Below are 16,702 nucleotides of genomic sequence, written 5' to 3'. Positions count from 1 at the left end.
TTTTAAGTGTACACTTTTTAATGTTCAGTATATTCACGATTTTGTGCAACAGATGCTTTTCGTCCTGCAAAACTAAAACTCACTGAACAAGTCCCCACTTCCCCCTCCCTCCAGCTCCTGGCAACCATTGTTCTACTTTGTGTTTCTGTGAATTTCACTATTTTTAGATGCCTCACATAAATGGAATCATGTGTGACTGACTTATTTCAACAAGCATAATATGCCCAGGACTCAGCCATGTTGCAGCATAGTACAAGATTTCCTTCCTTTTTTAAGGATGAATAATATCCAAGTGTGTGTGCATGTATATGTGTATAAAATAGTTCCATTCATTAACATATTCATCCATCAATGGACATTTAGGTTGCTTCCACTCCTTGGCTACTGTGAATAAAGCTATGAACACGGGTATACAAACACAGACATGCTTTTAATGGGATACAGAAGTTAAAAGTTTGGAAAGGCTTGTTGGGGGGATTGGGGAAATACATGAGTGGAACAAAGAAGCAAGTCATGCCTAACAATGACAGAAAAAGTCATCAGTCATGGATTGTTGAGGTGTTAGGAACAGAAGTCACTTAAACTAGCTCAAAAAGAGGAGCTTATAATGAGAACACGGGGGTGTCTCCTGGTATGTGAGATGGGCCCTCAGGGAAAACTGGATCCAGAAACTGAAGTTAACCAGTGTTCCTCTCTTTATCTCCACAGAACCCATATTTATTCTGTCAACCTGTTGTTCTAGGTCTTAAGGATACAATTGTAAATAAAATAGGCTTTGCACTGGGGAAGATGCGTGATAAACAAATAAACAAGGAATTCCAAATTCTGTATATTATATTAAGTGAAGTCGCTCAGTCGTGTCCAACTCTTAGCAACCCCATGGGCTGCAGCCTACCAGGCTCTTCCGTCCATGGGATTTTCCAGGCAAGAGTATGGGAGTGGGGTGCCATTGAAGGAAAAAGGAAATGCTTTGAAAAAGAGTATTAATGGAGGGGTTGTTAGGGGGTGCCTAGCTTTACCTTAGTTGATCATTGATTGCTTCTCTGAGAAGACAACATTGAAGCCACAACTTGAGGGATAAGGAAGTATCGGCCATGTGGAATTCCAGGATGAGGGAAGGTTGTGTTAAGCAAGTAAGAGAAGGCCATGAGCCTGGAGAAGGTGAGTGAGGTGGAGGTATAACTGGAGAGAAGGAGTATGATGGTGGGCTTGACCTCACAGAACCTTGTTGATCACAGAATGAATCCTGGATTTCTTCTCTAACATAATAGGAATCCATTGAGGAGTTTTACACTAGGGAGTGACATCAGCTGATTTGTATATCTAGAAGATCATTCTGGAGGTCAGGTGGAAAGTGGATTGGAGAGGGCAAAGGGTGGAGTGGTGAGATGAGATGGGATTCTTGCAGATGATGCTTTAGACCAAAGTAGAGACAGGAGAGATGGAGAGAAAGCAAGGTCAGACATACCTGGGACACATGAAGGTTCATAACAACACTATTCACAATGACCAACAGGTGGAAATGGACCAAATGCCTAGAAACTGTTGGATGGATAAACAAATATGGTATGTCTACACGGTCCTGCACGCAGGAGCTGTAGAAGACATGGGTTAGATCCCTGGGTGAGTAAGATCCCCTGGAGGAGGGCATGGCAACCCACTCCAGTATTCTTGCCTGGATAATTCCATGGACAGAGGAGACTGGTGGGCAACAGCCCATAGAGTCGCGAAGAATTGGACACGACTGAAGGAAATGGCAACCCACTCCAGTGTTCTTGCCTGGAGAACCCCAGGGACAGGGGAGCCCTGTGGGCTGCCGTCTATGGGGTCGCACAGAGTCAGACACGACTGAAGTGACTTAGCAGCAGCAGAAGCAACTTAACACACACACACACACGTCCATATGGTAGAATATTATTCAGCCATAAAAAGGTTGAAGTTCTGATACAATGTGGATAAACCTAGAAAACATTATGTTGAATATAAGAAGCTGGTCACAAAAGACCCCATATCATATGATTCTATTCATATGAAAGTCCAGAACAGGAAAATTTATAGAAGTAGATTGGTGGTTGCCTAGGGCTAGGGGGAGAGGGTGATAGAAGAGAGGAGAAATGGGGAGGGTCTTTTTGAGATGGTGAAAATATTCTAAAATTGATTGTGATGATGATTACACATATCTGGGAACATACAAAAAGCCATTGAGTTGCATACTTTAAATGCATGAGTTATACGGCACCTGAATCATATCTTAATAAAGATGTTTGCTATAAAAGACCCCCCACTTGGGAGGATGAGATACTGGTTTGGAAAAGGAGGAGCAGCCTCTCGTCTCTACTTGCTCTGCTTCATTTGCCTTCCTCTCTGTGCACAAGGACCTTTGCCAACAAAGGTCCATCTAGTCAAGGCTATGGTTTTTCCAGTGGTCATGTATGGATGTGAGAGTTGGACTGTGAAGAAAGCTGAGCGCAGAAGAACTGATGCTTTTGAACTGTGGTGTTAGAGAAGACTCTTGAGAGTCCCTTGGACTGCAAGGAGATCCAACCAGTCCATCCTAAAGGAAATCAGTTCTGAATATTCATTGGAAGGACTGATGTTGAAGCTGAAGCTCCAGTACTTTGGCCACCTGCTGCGAAGAGCTGACTCATTGGAAAAGACCCTGATGCTGGGAAAGATTGAAGGTAAGACGAGAAGGGGACGACAGAGGATAAGATGGTTGGATGGCATCGCTGACTCAATGGACATGAGTTTGAGTAAACTCCAGGAGTTGGTGATGGACAGGGAGGCCTGGAGTGCTGGAGTCCATAGGGTTGCAAAGAGTGGGACGCGGCTGAGTGACTGAACTGAACTGAACTGTGCTCAAGGAAAAGGGGGCTGACCTAGGGCTTACTCTATGTTCCACCCAGCCCAGTGACTGGACAATAGAAATCTCTGTAGCCCCAGATAAGATCCTCTGATGGAGACTCATTGTCTAGTGTGGGTCAGTGGCAGGGAAGCAGAGTTCCCCAGTACTTACATGCAGGCCCGCCCCTTAGCAGGGCCACATGGGATGAGTAGCTCCCATCCTCGGAGGTCACAGGAGACGATTCTCAGATTCTTCAGACAGAACTAGCATGCAATGCTCACCTTCCATGTGCCACATCCAGTGTTAACTGCTGTCATATCCCTAATGCCACTTAATCCCTTATCCATACTGTGAAAAAGTTTCTGCTGACTAAAAGAAAGCATTCTCCATTGGGCTCAACTTGTGGTTCATGCACAAGGTCACGTCAAGGCCACCAGTGGTAAAAATCATCTCCCCAAGGGTAGGAAGGGGCCTCCTTGAAATGCAACTGCCAGCCACAAAGTCTGGTTTACAGAAGGCGGTGTCTTGCAGTCACTGAAACACAGGGCTTGGAGTCCCTTCTGGTTAGTGAGCTGCACTGGCCAACAAAGAGGTATTTCTGAAAAACACTTTAGAACCCATCTGATGGAAGAGAATCTGTTATAAATAATATTTTGTTCTTAAATAGTGTGAATTGCCTGTTTAAAAGTCCTTCTTGGCCTTTATTATATCTGATGTTACTCTTTAGAAAGAATGATTGGTAATGTCTGAGGCTGAAGGTGGGGAGCAAGACACAGGGAAAAATTTGTCTTCTTTAACTTCAGCAATGTTTATGGAATAGGCAGAATCCAAATCCAAACCATATTTTCCAAAAATATTTTTCCTCTTAATTCTTAAATCCATGTGTACTATATGAGAAATCCAATCCGTATGTTTCATACTCATTTACACTTTACTCATCAAAGCGTTTCCTCTGAAGAATTATTTGATGTCCAAGGAGACTTTAGAGACATTTTTCTTTTCAACAAGGCTTTGTTCTTAGAAATAAAGAAGTTGCTGCATTCGTGCATGCAAAGAATAAATGAACTTGAACCCTAGAAAGGTTAAACTTTGTTTCAAGTAGCTTCTATATTCAGAAGAAACAATTTGAGAAATGAGCTTTCTCTTTTAAAGTTTTTAAGGGCAGGGGTAGGGGAGAGCCTCCAAACAGATGCTTGGGATTTCATGCCAGTTTCCTCTTCAGCTGTTGGTAGGTGCCCTTAGATAAAGTCCACCTTTATCTCTGAGGTGGTCTTTGACTTTTTTGTTAGAAAAGGCTGCGTCTAATTTGATCTCTGTCTCAATCTGTGACAGAATCTGCCCAGAGGAATACAGAGGTATGCTGAAATTCCGAGTATGTGTTTGAAAGAACAAAGCTCTTGATGAAAAAGGTGCCATGGAACCACGAGGCGGGATCACCACCTAACCCTTCTGTTAGGGCGAGGAGCAACGCTGGAGGGAGACGAAAAGAAGTTTCTGGTCCCAAGAAAGCATGGGCGACCCTGAAACCTGGATGTCAAGGCAGGGCATGGTTTTGAAGGGAAGGATCTGAGTCTGTTGTTTCTGAGGTTCTGGAAGAACTGCCATCTAGGCTCCTGGTGCTCTCTGGAGAGTGGTCAGTGCTGAATCAGAGGACTAACCTCATGGTGAGGAACTGAAAGCCATGAATGGACCTCCAGACAAGGAAGCAGGGCAGCCCACTGAACGCTGTACCTTTGGGACCACCGCCTTGCGTTTCTCACAATACGACATGGCTGCGTCTCAGCGGGGACTCTGCAGCCTCTGAAGTAGAGTGTGGGAAGAGAGAAGGGAGGCTTTGGGCTGTCCCAGTGGTTGGAGGAGGCCACCCACCTTCCACAGGCATACAGGGTGTACAGGGATACGAGATGTCCTACCATGCAGTAGACAGCTCTGCTCAATGTATATGAACTTGTAGATAGATTTTTCACTTAAATGAATGTCCAATGGGATATTTAGAAGTCAAGAGGAACCCAGAGTAATTTTCCGGTCTCTGAGCTTAGAATCTAACTACAGTTTCCATATATGCATATACATTTTGCTCCATTTAAATTGATGCTCAGCTTCACAAAAATGGAATCATGTAGATAAAACATTGTACTTTGTTTTGCTGGAACTGAACAGTTGTTGCATTTCAGAAAATCACATCTCTGATGGCAATAATTTGCTAGAATTTGAGTTAGTTCTCTGCATTAATAGCAATTCCATTAAAAGTGATTCTGCATATGTATTCAAGCACCTGATTACTTTGTCTTCAAGTACTCATGTCCAGCCATAAATTGAAATACATTTTTCCCCCCAAACAGATTCTTTTCTCTTATCCTTCACATTAGAGTTAGGCCATTGTATTGATTTTTTTAAATTATGCCTATAGATACAGTTGTATTATCTATAACTTTCATTTCAGGAAAGTAAAGGAGGTGTACACTTAAAAACAGTTAAGATGATAAATGTGTATTATGTTTTATGTATTCTTTACCAAAATTTAAAATAAGAACATGAAATGAATGTTTATACTATTCATTTAACCCAGTTCAGTTCAGTTTAGTCGCTCAGTCATGTCCAACTCTTTGCAACCCCATGGACTGCAGCAAGCCAGGCCTCCCTGTCCATCACCAACTCCTGGAGTTTACTCAAACTCATGTCCTTTGAGTTGGTGATGCCATCCAACCATCTCATCCTCTGTCGTCCCCTTCTCCTCTCACCTTCAGTCATTCCCAGCATCAGGGTCTTTTCCAATGAGTCAGTTCTTTGCAGCAGGTGGCCAAAGTACTGGAGCTTCAACTTCAACATCAGTCCTTCCAGTGAATATTCAGGACTGATTTCCTTTAGGATGGACTGGTTGGATCTCCTTGCAATCCAAGGGACTCTCAAGAGTCTTCTCGAACACCACAGTTCAAAAGCATCAGTTCTTTGGCACTCAGCTTTCTTCACAGTCCAACTCTCACATCCATACATGACTACTGGGAAAACCATAGCCTTGACTAGATGGACCTTTGTTGGCAAAGTAATGTCTCTGCTTTTTAAAAAGCTGTCTAGGTAGGTCATAGCTTTTCTTCCAAGGAGCAAGCGTCTTTTAATTTCATGCCTGCAGTCACCATCTGCAGTGATTTTGGAGGCTCAAAAAATAAAGTCTGTCACTGTTTCCACTGTTTCCCCATCTATTTCCCATGAAGTGATGGGACTAGATGCCATGATCTTAGTTTTCTGAATGTTGGGTATATCCCAGTATAGTATCCCAGTTGAGTATTTAACCCAGTATATCCCCAAATGCTATCATTTCAACATATAATTGAAATATCAACTTAAGTTAATCAATAGAACAACTGTCAATTAGATATTTTATATATCCTTTCTTATACAAAGTTTTTGAAATCTGTGTATATTTTATTCCTACAGCAACTATCAAGCCAGACTGGCCACACTTCTGGTACTCAATGGCCGCATGTCGTTAGTGGTTACCATACCGGACAGTGAAGTCCTAGATAACAGCAAACACTTGTTGAGCAGACTCTAAGCGCCAGGCACTGCTGTGAACACTTCAGATGGAGTGACTCATTTAATCCTTATAACGGCTCTATGAGACAGACACAATGACTGTCCTCGTTGCGTGTGAGCAAACTGAAGCTCAGAAAGCTTGAGTCACTGGCCCCAGGTCACACACCTTTATGACCCCGAGCAGAAAGCTGAAGGCAGGCACTCTGGCTCCCGAGCCCTGCCTTAACCAGGGCTGTGGGCACCGCTGTAGGACTTTCCCTTCAGACTCCTTTTCTGACCTGGGGGCATCTGCACTGCCCTGGCAGCCTTGGGGCAGCAGGAACCTGGCTGCCCCCCCAGGCAGGCTCATCTTCCTGGCCACTCCTGACAAGCATGGCAGAGGCGTGGGCCAGCCCTTCTGAGAAGCAGACAGTTTCCCCTGCAACCTTCTCATTCTTATCTGGATTTCCACGCAGAGAAATGGTGGGTCTGGCAAAGACAGACAAATATCATAGGATATCACTTATACATGGAGTCTAAAATATGATACGAATGAACTTATTTACAAAACAGAAATAGACTCAGGCATAGAAAACAAACTTACGGCTACCAGAGGGAGAGGGGGGAAGGGATAAATTAGGGGTTTGGGATTAACAGACACACACTGCTGTATATAAAACAGAAAAAAAAGTAGATAAACGACAAAGGTCCTACTATATAGCACAGGGAACTATATTCAATATCTTGTAACAAATTACAGTGGAAAAGAATATGAAAAAATATATCTATGTGAAACTAAATCCGTTTGTACAGCAGCAGCTGTACACCAGAAATTGACACAACATTGTAAATCAACTATTCTTCAATTTAGAGAAACAACAAAAAAAGTAGTGGGTCTGGGCAAATAGGGTCTGAACAAAGCACAGATGGGGCAGAAGACTGTCCCAACTCATGCATCTAATAAAGACTTGCTCCCAAGACCTTGCTGGTGAATTGTCTGCATTCCAATAACTTTTTCTCCTGGGTTTTCGTTAATAAGGACAGATTTCTTCATTTCCTGGGACTCCCTCAAGATTACACTGACAACTTCCCCATTAATTATCGAATTATGCCCCATCACAAAATGATTACATTTGCCTCCTACCTAAACACCTCCTCTCATTGATGAAAAGTCTCCTTTAAACTAATATGCCTTTAACTTGCTTCATTTCAACACCTCAGTAGAGGCTACTAACGAGCTGACTCCTTGCCCAGCTGGTCCCTCCGCCCTTCCTTCTGTTCTCTGTTCCAAGACCAATTTAGATCTGGCGGAACAGGAAAGGGGAGGACTCACCCTCTGAATGGGAGGCTTGGCTGGAGCCTTCTTGAGGGATGAGGACACTTAGCACACGACCTTGAGCCTTCACCCCCCTCAAGAGGGAGACTCCACTCGCTGCTTCCAGAAACAGGAAAATTGCCTGAGAGTGCAGCCACTGGGGTAAAACGGCCTCCCAGTTTTGACTGAGCAGCTTAATGAGTCAGGTAATTATACCCAGATTCCCTTTACAGGGGCCTCTTAGTATTTATTTAATAAAGAGATGATTCCAGGCTGTGACCTGTGAGGCTGGCGGCTTGATAACCATCTCGCTGGAGGAGTGCCTCCCCTCAGACGTTGTCCTTCTCTGGCAGGGAGATGGGGTGCTTTCAAAGGACCCCTCAGTCCTGCTTTTGAGAAAATCACATGCCAAGAAACTCCCCTTCTTGGCACTGTCTTCTCTGGGGTGTCAGATGGGCCCCTTCCCTGGAGTTCTCTGAATCAGGTCAGTCTGTTCCTCTGAGTAACCCTGATCTCATTCTGTTGGCAGCAGGCAGCAGCCCAAGGCCCTGCTGCTAACTCATGCCAGAGCCACCGGAAGCAGGAAGAGCTCCCTGAGCTCAGGCTGTGAGCCAGGCTCCATCCTAAGTGCTCCTGACGCCTGCTCATACGTCTCTCCCCATTTTACAGATCAGGAAACTGAGACTCACTGGGGTTATGCACACTGCCCAAGGCCATACAACAAATGGAACTGGGAAAGCAAGGATTTGAACCCACATCTCTATGGCTCCAGAGCAGAAGGGCTTAATTCCTGTACCGTACCATTTAGTGTTAGCTGGCCAGAGAGAAAATTATCTGGATCATGTTTTTCATGGCCAGAACTTTGGTAGAGTATCTAAGGACATCCATTTTCATCACTGTTGATGGTGCATCATGCTCTTGGTCCCCGACCAGGGACCTGTACTGTAATCATGGTTTCCCTGCCCCATCTTAGTATATGAGACCACGGATGATGGGCTTCTCATCCTGGCCAGACCCGCAGGATGTCTTCCCTGGAAATTTACAAACTGGAATTGAAGACAAGAGGTGCTTTATCCACTCCGGTGGCACCAGCAACTAGGTAGAAGTGAGCTCCAAGTGCCCAGGGGTCATGGTCCAGGCTTGTGTAAAAAGGCAAAGACAATGTTGACAACACATAAAGAGAAAAAATTCCAGTTATATTCAAGCCCCTGATTCAAATTCCTGGGACACAACCCATGTATTTCCTGCAATTCAGCTCTGTAAATCATTAAAGTTCCATCGAAGTTTCTATCACTTGTAATAAAACGTTCTAACAGATCATGCTCTGGTATTTGGTCTACTGTGGACAACAGGGAGCTTCTTAAGGGTTTTCACGTGTGCAGCAGAGAGGCAGCTGTGGCCTGGCAGAGAGGCAGGCGTGGGGAGGGCCACATGGTGAGCAGGAAGACACATAGAACTTCTTGCAACGCAGGCAGCAACTGAGAGATGACTGAGGCAGAATCAAGGTGACCGGGGATGAGGTCAAGAGATACTTAGCTGGGAGAAGTTTTTAGATTTGATGATCGATTAAAATTGAGGAGATGATTTTGGAGATGCCCAAGATGATTCTGAAATGGATGGTGATGCCACTAGCTGAAAGGGAAACACAGGAGGCAGAGTGCACCTGGGGAGGTGAGTGGTGACGTCAGAGGTAACAGGCTTAGCGGTGGAGAGTTGACTGGTGTCCAGATGCCTGTGGCTCTGTTACGCTGCGTGATATGTTCTGGCACCGAGACAAAGGTGTGCTCTGGCAATCACCTGCTGGTCACAGCCTCAGTCCTGACTCACCCATCCTGACCTGGGCAACACACCCCTTTCCATCCGTCTCTCAGTTCCCAGTCATCAAGCGGTTCTGTTTTTGTCCTCACATTACCCTGCAGACTTGTCAGAACTGGTATTGTCTTCCAGAGAACTTGGGCTTTTTTCCGTGGAATTCTGTTCCTCCTGCTGCTCTGTTGAATTGAGCCACCTTGGATAACTCCCTGCCTAGAGTGGTGGAGAAAGATTGCTAGCACTGTTAAAAACAGACAAAGGAATCATGCTGTAGGAAACTGACTCCAGCCAATTTGACTGCTTATAATTATTTGGTGTGTGTGTGTGTGTGTGTAGGGTATCTATAGCTTACCACAGTTAAAGGGAGCTGAGGGTTATATTGATAAATCTCCTCTACGAGGACTGCCCAGCTAAGGGGTTGATTGCATTGGGTAGGTTGTACTGAAAGCAAGACTCAGACCAAATTCTTCTATACATACAAATATTTACCATTCATAAAACAGGCACTACAAACATGCACAATCTTTTTTCCTAAATTCAATGAAATTTTTGCTCTCTGTCTGACACACACCTTGTACAATGAGACAATATTCTAGTGACAGAATTCATCTGGGCTTCTAGTCAGAATCAGGCAACAGCCTTATCTGTTAAGTGTGGCTCACGGATTAGGTGGAGTCTTAGGCTTGGTGAGCCAGTATGACGGTTGTAAGCCCTTGAATTTGCAAAATTCTTCACCCTGCTCATGTAAGCATAGGGTGCCCATATTGTATTTCTAAATATCCACCATATCTTCTTCAACATTCATGTAATGAATGAAAATTATTTCTAAGTGAACAAACTCTCTACTGAGAATGGAAGATAAAGATTGCTGAGACTCTACCCAGAAATAAACGCATGCATATATGGCCATCTAGTATTTAACAAGGAAGCTAAGAAGACTCAGAGGAGAAAGGAGAGTTGCTCCAGTAAATGATGATGGAAAAACTGGATCTTCACGTGCTGAAGAATAGAACTGAATCCCTATCTTACACCACTCACAGAAGTGAACTCAAAATGGATTAAAGACTTGAATATAAGACATGAAACTATGAAACTGATAGAATAAAACACAAGGAGAAAGCTCCTGACGTTGGTCTTGGCAAAGGTTTTTTTGGTTATGACACTAAAAGCACAAATAACCAAAGCAAAAACAACCAAGTGAGACACCGTCAAACTAAAAACTTCTTGCACAAAAAAGGGAAGAATCATCAAGATAAAAAGGAGAGCAGGAGAAAACACTTGCAAACCAAATATGGAACAGGAGAAAATATTTGCAAGCCATCTCTCTGATAAGGTGTTACTATACAAAATATAGAAGGAATTCATACAACTCAATAGCAAAAAAACCAAACACTCCAATTTAAAAATGGGGAAAGGACTTGAATAGACATTTTTCCAAAGAAGATATACAAATGGTCAACGGGTACATGAAAAAATGCTCAGCATCACTAATCACCAGAGAAATGGAAATCAAACCATAACAAGATATCATCTCACACCTATTATAACGGCTATCATTAAAAGACAGTAGATAACTTTTGGCAAGGGTGTGAAAAAAAAGGGAACCCTTGTACACTGTTGATGGGAATGGAAATTTGTACAGCCACTATGGAAAACAGTACAGGGATACCTCAAAAAATTAAAAATACGACTACCATATGATCTAGCAATCTCCTTTCTGAGTATAAATCCAAAGAAAATGAAAACACCATCTCTAAGAGACATTTGTGCACCCACGTTTATTGCAACATCGTTCACAGTAGTCAATACTTGGAAACAACCTAAGTGACCGTATGAAGAAAATGTTATATATATAACATGACATATTATATTGACTATGCTAAAGCCTTTGACTGTGTGGATCTTGACAAACTGTGGAAAAGTCTTTAAAAATGGTAATACCAGACCAGCTTACCTGCCTCCTGAGAAACCTGTATGCAGGTCAAGAAGCAACAGTTAGAACCGGACATGAAACAGCGGAGTGGTTCAGAATTGGGAAAGGAGTGCATCAAGGCTGTATATCATCACCCTGCTTATTTAACTTATATCCAGAACACCATGTGAAATGCCAGACTGGGTGAAGCACAAGCTGGAATCAAGATTGCCAGGAGAAATATCAGTAACCTTGGATATACAGATGACACCACCCTAATGGCAGAAAGTGAAGAGGAACTAAAGAGCCTCTTGAAGGTGAAAAAGGAGAGTGAAAAAGCTGGCTTAAAGCTCAACATTCAAAAAACTAAAAGATCATGGCACCTGGTCCCATTACTTCATGGCAAATAGATGGGGAAATTCGCAACATCACTAATCACCAGAGAAATGGAAATCAAACCAGAACAAGATATCAGGAAATAGTTGCTGTGGATCGTGACTACAGTCATGAAAGTAAAAGACACTTGCTCTTTGGAAGAAAAGCTATGACAAACCTAGACAGTGTATTAAAAAGCAGACACATCACTTTGCTGACAAAAGTCCATATACTCATACTCATATGCTATGGTTTTTCCAGCAGTCATGTACAGGTGTGAAAGTTGGACCATTAAGAAGGCTGAACACTGAAGAATTGATGCTTTCAAACTGTTGTATTGGAAAAGACTCTTGAGAGTCCTTTGGACAGCAATGAGCTCAAACCTGTCAGTCCTAAAGAAAATCAACCCTAGATATTCATTGGAAGGACTGATGCTGGAGCTAAAGCCCCAATAATTTGGCCACCTTATGCAAAGACCCAACTCACTGGAAAAGACCCTGATGCTGGGAAAGATTGAGGGGAGGAGGAGAAGGGGGCGACAGAGGATGAGATGGTTGGATGGCATCACAGACTTGATGGACATAAGTTTGAGTGAGCTCTGGCAGATAGTGAAGGACAGGGAAATCTGGCGTGCTACAGTCCATGAGGTCACAGAGAGTCGGACGCATCTAAGAGACTGAACAACAATATATAATATAATGTGTTATAGTAATATCATATAACATTATGTCTTATATACACACAAACATAGATGTATTATATATACACACAAACATACACACACACACACACATTATTTACCCATTAAAAGGGAAGGAAATCTTGCCTTTGCAACAACATGAATAGATCTTGAGGACATTATGCTAAGTGAAGTAAGTCACATACAGAAAGACATATTTTATGTTTTCAGTTATATTGGGAATCTAAAAAAGCCAAACTCATAGAAGTAGAGAATAGAATGGTGGTTGCCAGGGGCTGGGGGTGAGGGAGGTAAGAGATGTTGGTCAAAGGTACAAAACTCTCAGCAATAAGATGAATAAATTCGGAGGATACAATGCACAGTAGGGTGCCTATAATTAATAACATTGTATTAAATATTTGAAAGTTAATAGAGTAGATTTAAAAGTTTATCACCACAAAAAATGGTAATTATATGAGGTGATGAAAGTGTTAACTACCTTTATTGTAGTAATCATTTTGTAATATATACATGTAATCAAATCATCCCACTGCACACCTTATACTTACACATATTATAAATATTTCAATAAAGCTGGAAGGGAAAAAAAGATGGCTGAAGCTCTGGTAGAAGGTACCTCTGGAGTGTGACATCCAATTAGCATCTATCAAAACTTATAAAAACTCTGGAATGTGTAGTCCTGAGCAGGGTACTTCGAATGTTAACAAATTGCTCCTAGAATGTAGATTAAAAATAACACATACATCTCTCTGTCTAGGCTGAAGTATTTGAAATTAAATTGTATGGAGTATAAATCATGCCATATACTCACCTCAGAACCTTTGCAGAAGTATCCACTGTGTACAATGACTTCATCACCTTCTCACTGATTTGCCTGGGTAACTCTTACTCAATCTCCAAGATTCAGAATAGCTGTCACCTCCTCCACAAAGCCCTCCCTGATCCTCCCTATCCCTACCAAGGCAGAATTGAATGACTCCCATGTCTCCCATAGCATCTGGGCTAACTTTTCATCACTGAGAATCAACTGGTCTTTCCCTGTCACTTGATGATAATCCGCAGTCCTTTTATCCCTAGTACCAAGCAGAATACCTGGCCATTAGCACAGGCCCAATTTATTTGTAAAATTGAATTTAGCTCACACAAGAAACCAATTTTCTTCTTCTGTTTCATTGCTTCCCATCCATGCATTTGGAAAAGGAATTACCGGTGATGATTTGTTGGCCAAAGATACATAACTGATGAGAAGGAAATAAATGAGACGCAGTCCTGGATAGACCGTAAGTACGAGAATAATTTGGAAGTGACCAGACATAGAACCATTTTTAGTTTGTTTTACTTTAAATGCTCTGAGTCTTCACAGAGTTTGCGCTTAAGGTGGGCTCTGCAGCTTCTGCTGGCTGATCTCTGATATTTATCCTGAAGAGAGAAAGCAATCAGAAGTCTTATTCACTGAATGCTTTCCTAAAAGTCCCGCAATTCCTAGTGGAGAGAAGGTCGGTGAGGTGTTCTCTGCAAGACAGAAAGCCTGTCAGGAGACTGCTGACCCCGTTTTATCCAAATACTCAGACTTGGACTTGACATTTGCCCAAGTGCAGCTACACAAATGGTGGTAAAAGGATGCCCCACCTATTCAACCCACGTCAAAGTGGCTAAATGGGGTTTTCAATGGTAGAAAATAGACTCGGCAGAATACATAGATACAGCCCTTTATTCCCAGGGACTCTTTCCCTTTGCAGCTATAGATCTGTAATTTTAAATAAGACCAAGCCTGTATCTCATTGGACATTTTATCTCATTTAAATAGTGAAGAAGGAGAAAGGATGATGTGGAATTTGTACATTCAAAATATGTCAAGTTTACACTCTTGGATATTAAGGAAAATATTGTGAGCAAATGACTGTTGCCCCCAGAAGCTCCTGGAAAGGAAATGGAGGCTGGGGAGGGGCCCAACTCCTGTTTCTCTTGCGCATCCCTATCCACAGCTCTGACCTTCTCCTCACCTCAACCCCCTTTCCCAAGTCACCATGGAGTCACCCCAGAATCAGCAATCTGGGCAGGAAAGCGACACAGGACAGTTCTAACACAGAGTGGAAAAACTGCGGTTCTGGGAAGGAGATTGGGCAGCAGCCACTGAGGAAGCTGGCTGGCCTTCAGGTGGAGGACTGGTCAGGGATGCGTGGCCTGGGGCTCATTATCCTTCCTTGTGGGGAGCAAGGGCTTCTCTGAAGAGCACTTGGATACAAGTTCTTTTAATGCAGGTCATTCTGTGAATAAAATCTGGTGTATCTGTGTTCTTGGCTCTAAAAATTCGTCACTCAGTTGTGTCTCTTTGCAACCCCACAGACGGTAGTCCGTCAGGCTCCTCTGTCCATGGGGATTCTCCAGGCAAGAATACCAAAGTGGGTTGCCATGCCTTCCTCCAGGGGAATCTTCCCAATCCAGGGATCAAACCCAGGTCTCCCGCATTGCAGGTGGATTCTTTACTGTCTGAGCCACCAGGGAAGGAGGCCGGTTTAAACCTGACCTGTGGCCCCCTTCGGCTGTTTGTTGGATACTAGGAGGCTGCCTGACCTCTGTGAACCTCACCTTATCCAGCTACAAACCCTCTTGCAGAACTCTAATAAGAATGAAATGAGGCTTTAAAATTGCTGACATTTATGGAATGCTTACTCTGTACAAAGCATGTGTTGAGATCTACATGAAGGGTGATTCTATAAAACAGATATCATCCTTGTTTCATAGACGAGGAAACTGAGCTGAGAAAGCTTGACTAACTGGAGCCATACTGCTATCAAACAGAGAAGCTGGCATTCAACGCTGAGTCGTCTAACCCCTGTTACTCTCAACCACTCTGCTCTAAGGGTTCATTGGATGGTTGGCCAAATGTTTTGCACAGTTTGAAACAGAGTGAACTCTCAGAGTAGGATAGCTATGATGTCATAGTGATGATGTTAAAAGAGAGCTGATTTCAAACTGAACTGAGTCTGGAGGCAGACTGTGGGGTGACTTGGTCATTGTTGTGATTCCGCATGTGATGGTCCTGACTTGACAGCCTAAGGATAACCACCCCCTGCCCCTCTGCAGCTCGGTCAGCATTCTTTTTAAGTAGAATCTCACGTATAGCTGGCTCAGGGTTTTTTAAAATGTTATCAATCTGTCTTCCATGTCTTCTAGTTCAGTGATAAAACAGCACCTACTGTCTTAGGTCAGGTTCCTTGGGGAAAAAAAAAAAAAAACTCATAGGCAGAAAATTGATAGGCAAGTGCTCTAGGGATCATCGACTATGGGGAATGAAGGCTGAAGGACTGAGCAGAGAAGAGAATTGCACTGCAATGCAGTCCCAACAAAGACCTCAGCCTATCCCACTGGGACCACTGGGGCTAAGATGGCCTGTGGTGGGCAGAAGTCTAGGAGAGTACAAACGTTACTGCCTGGTAGTGTACATGTGGCTTCCCAGGGGGCGCTAGTGGTAAAGAACCTGCCAGCCAGTGCAGGAGACACAAGAGACACGGGTTCGGTCCCTGGGGCAGGAAGATCCCTGGAGGCAACCCACTCCAGATTCTTCCTGCCTGGAGAATCCCATGGACAGAGGAGCCTGGAGGGCTACAGAGCATGGGGTCACAAAGAGTTGGACACAACTGAAGTGACTTAGCACACAGCACACAATGTACATGCCTTGTGCAATTCCTTCACCTGGAGTACAGGCAGGAGATGTGAATATGGTGGACTGTCACACCCATGGTTAGGCTACTAATCAGTTGACTTGGAGTTATTATAAAGGAAGAGTATCTGGGTGGGCTCTGACCTAATCAGGTGAGGCCCTAAATGGATCTGAGCCCTTCCAGAAGTGGGATTCCAAGCATGAGAGGGAATAAAGGAAGGGCTACATAGCAAGAAGCAGCAGGAAGGCCCTAGAAAGCTGAGAGAATGGTCCCTGGTCAGCCCAGGAAATGGGAGGGCCATCTTAGAGTCACAAGGAACTAGTTCTGCCAGCTCCTGATGGAACTTCGAAGAAGACAGTGAAACCTCAGATGAGACCAGAGCCCCGGCTGGCCCCTTGGGTTCAGCCTGGTGAGACCTGAGCAGAAGATCCGGTTGTGCTGTGCTTGAACTTTCTGACCTATGAGATGACAAAGGGGTGTGGTTTTTGCTTTATTATTTTAATTAAATTTTTTCTTTTGAGATAATTGTAAATTCATGTTGTAAGAAACAATACAGAGAGATCCT

The sequence above is a fragment of the Bos javanicus genome, chromosome 14, assembly GCF_032452875.1.
Source record: "Bos javanicus breed banteng chromosome 14, ARS-OSU_banteng_1.0, whole genome shotgun sequence".
Classification (NCBI taxonomy): Eukaryota; Metazoa; Chordata; class Mammalia; order Artiodactyla; family Bovidae; genus Bos; species Bos javanicus.
This window is presented reverse-complemented; position numbering follows the sequence as displayed.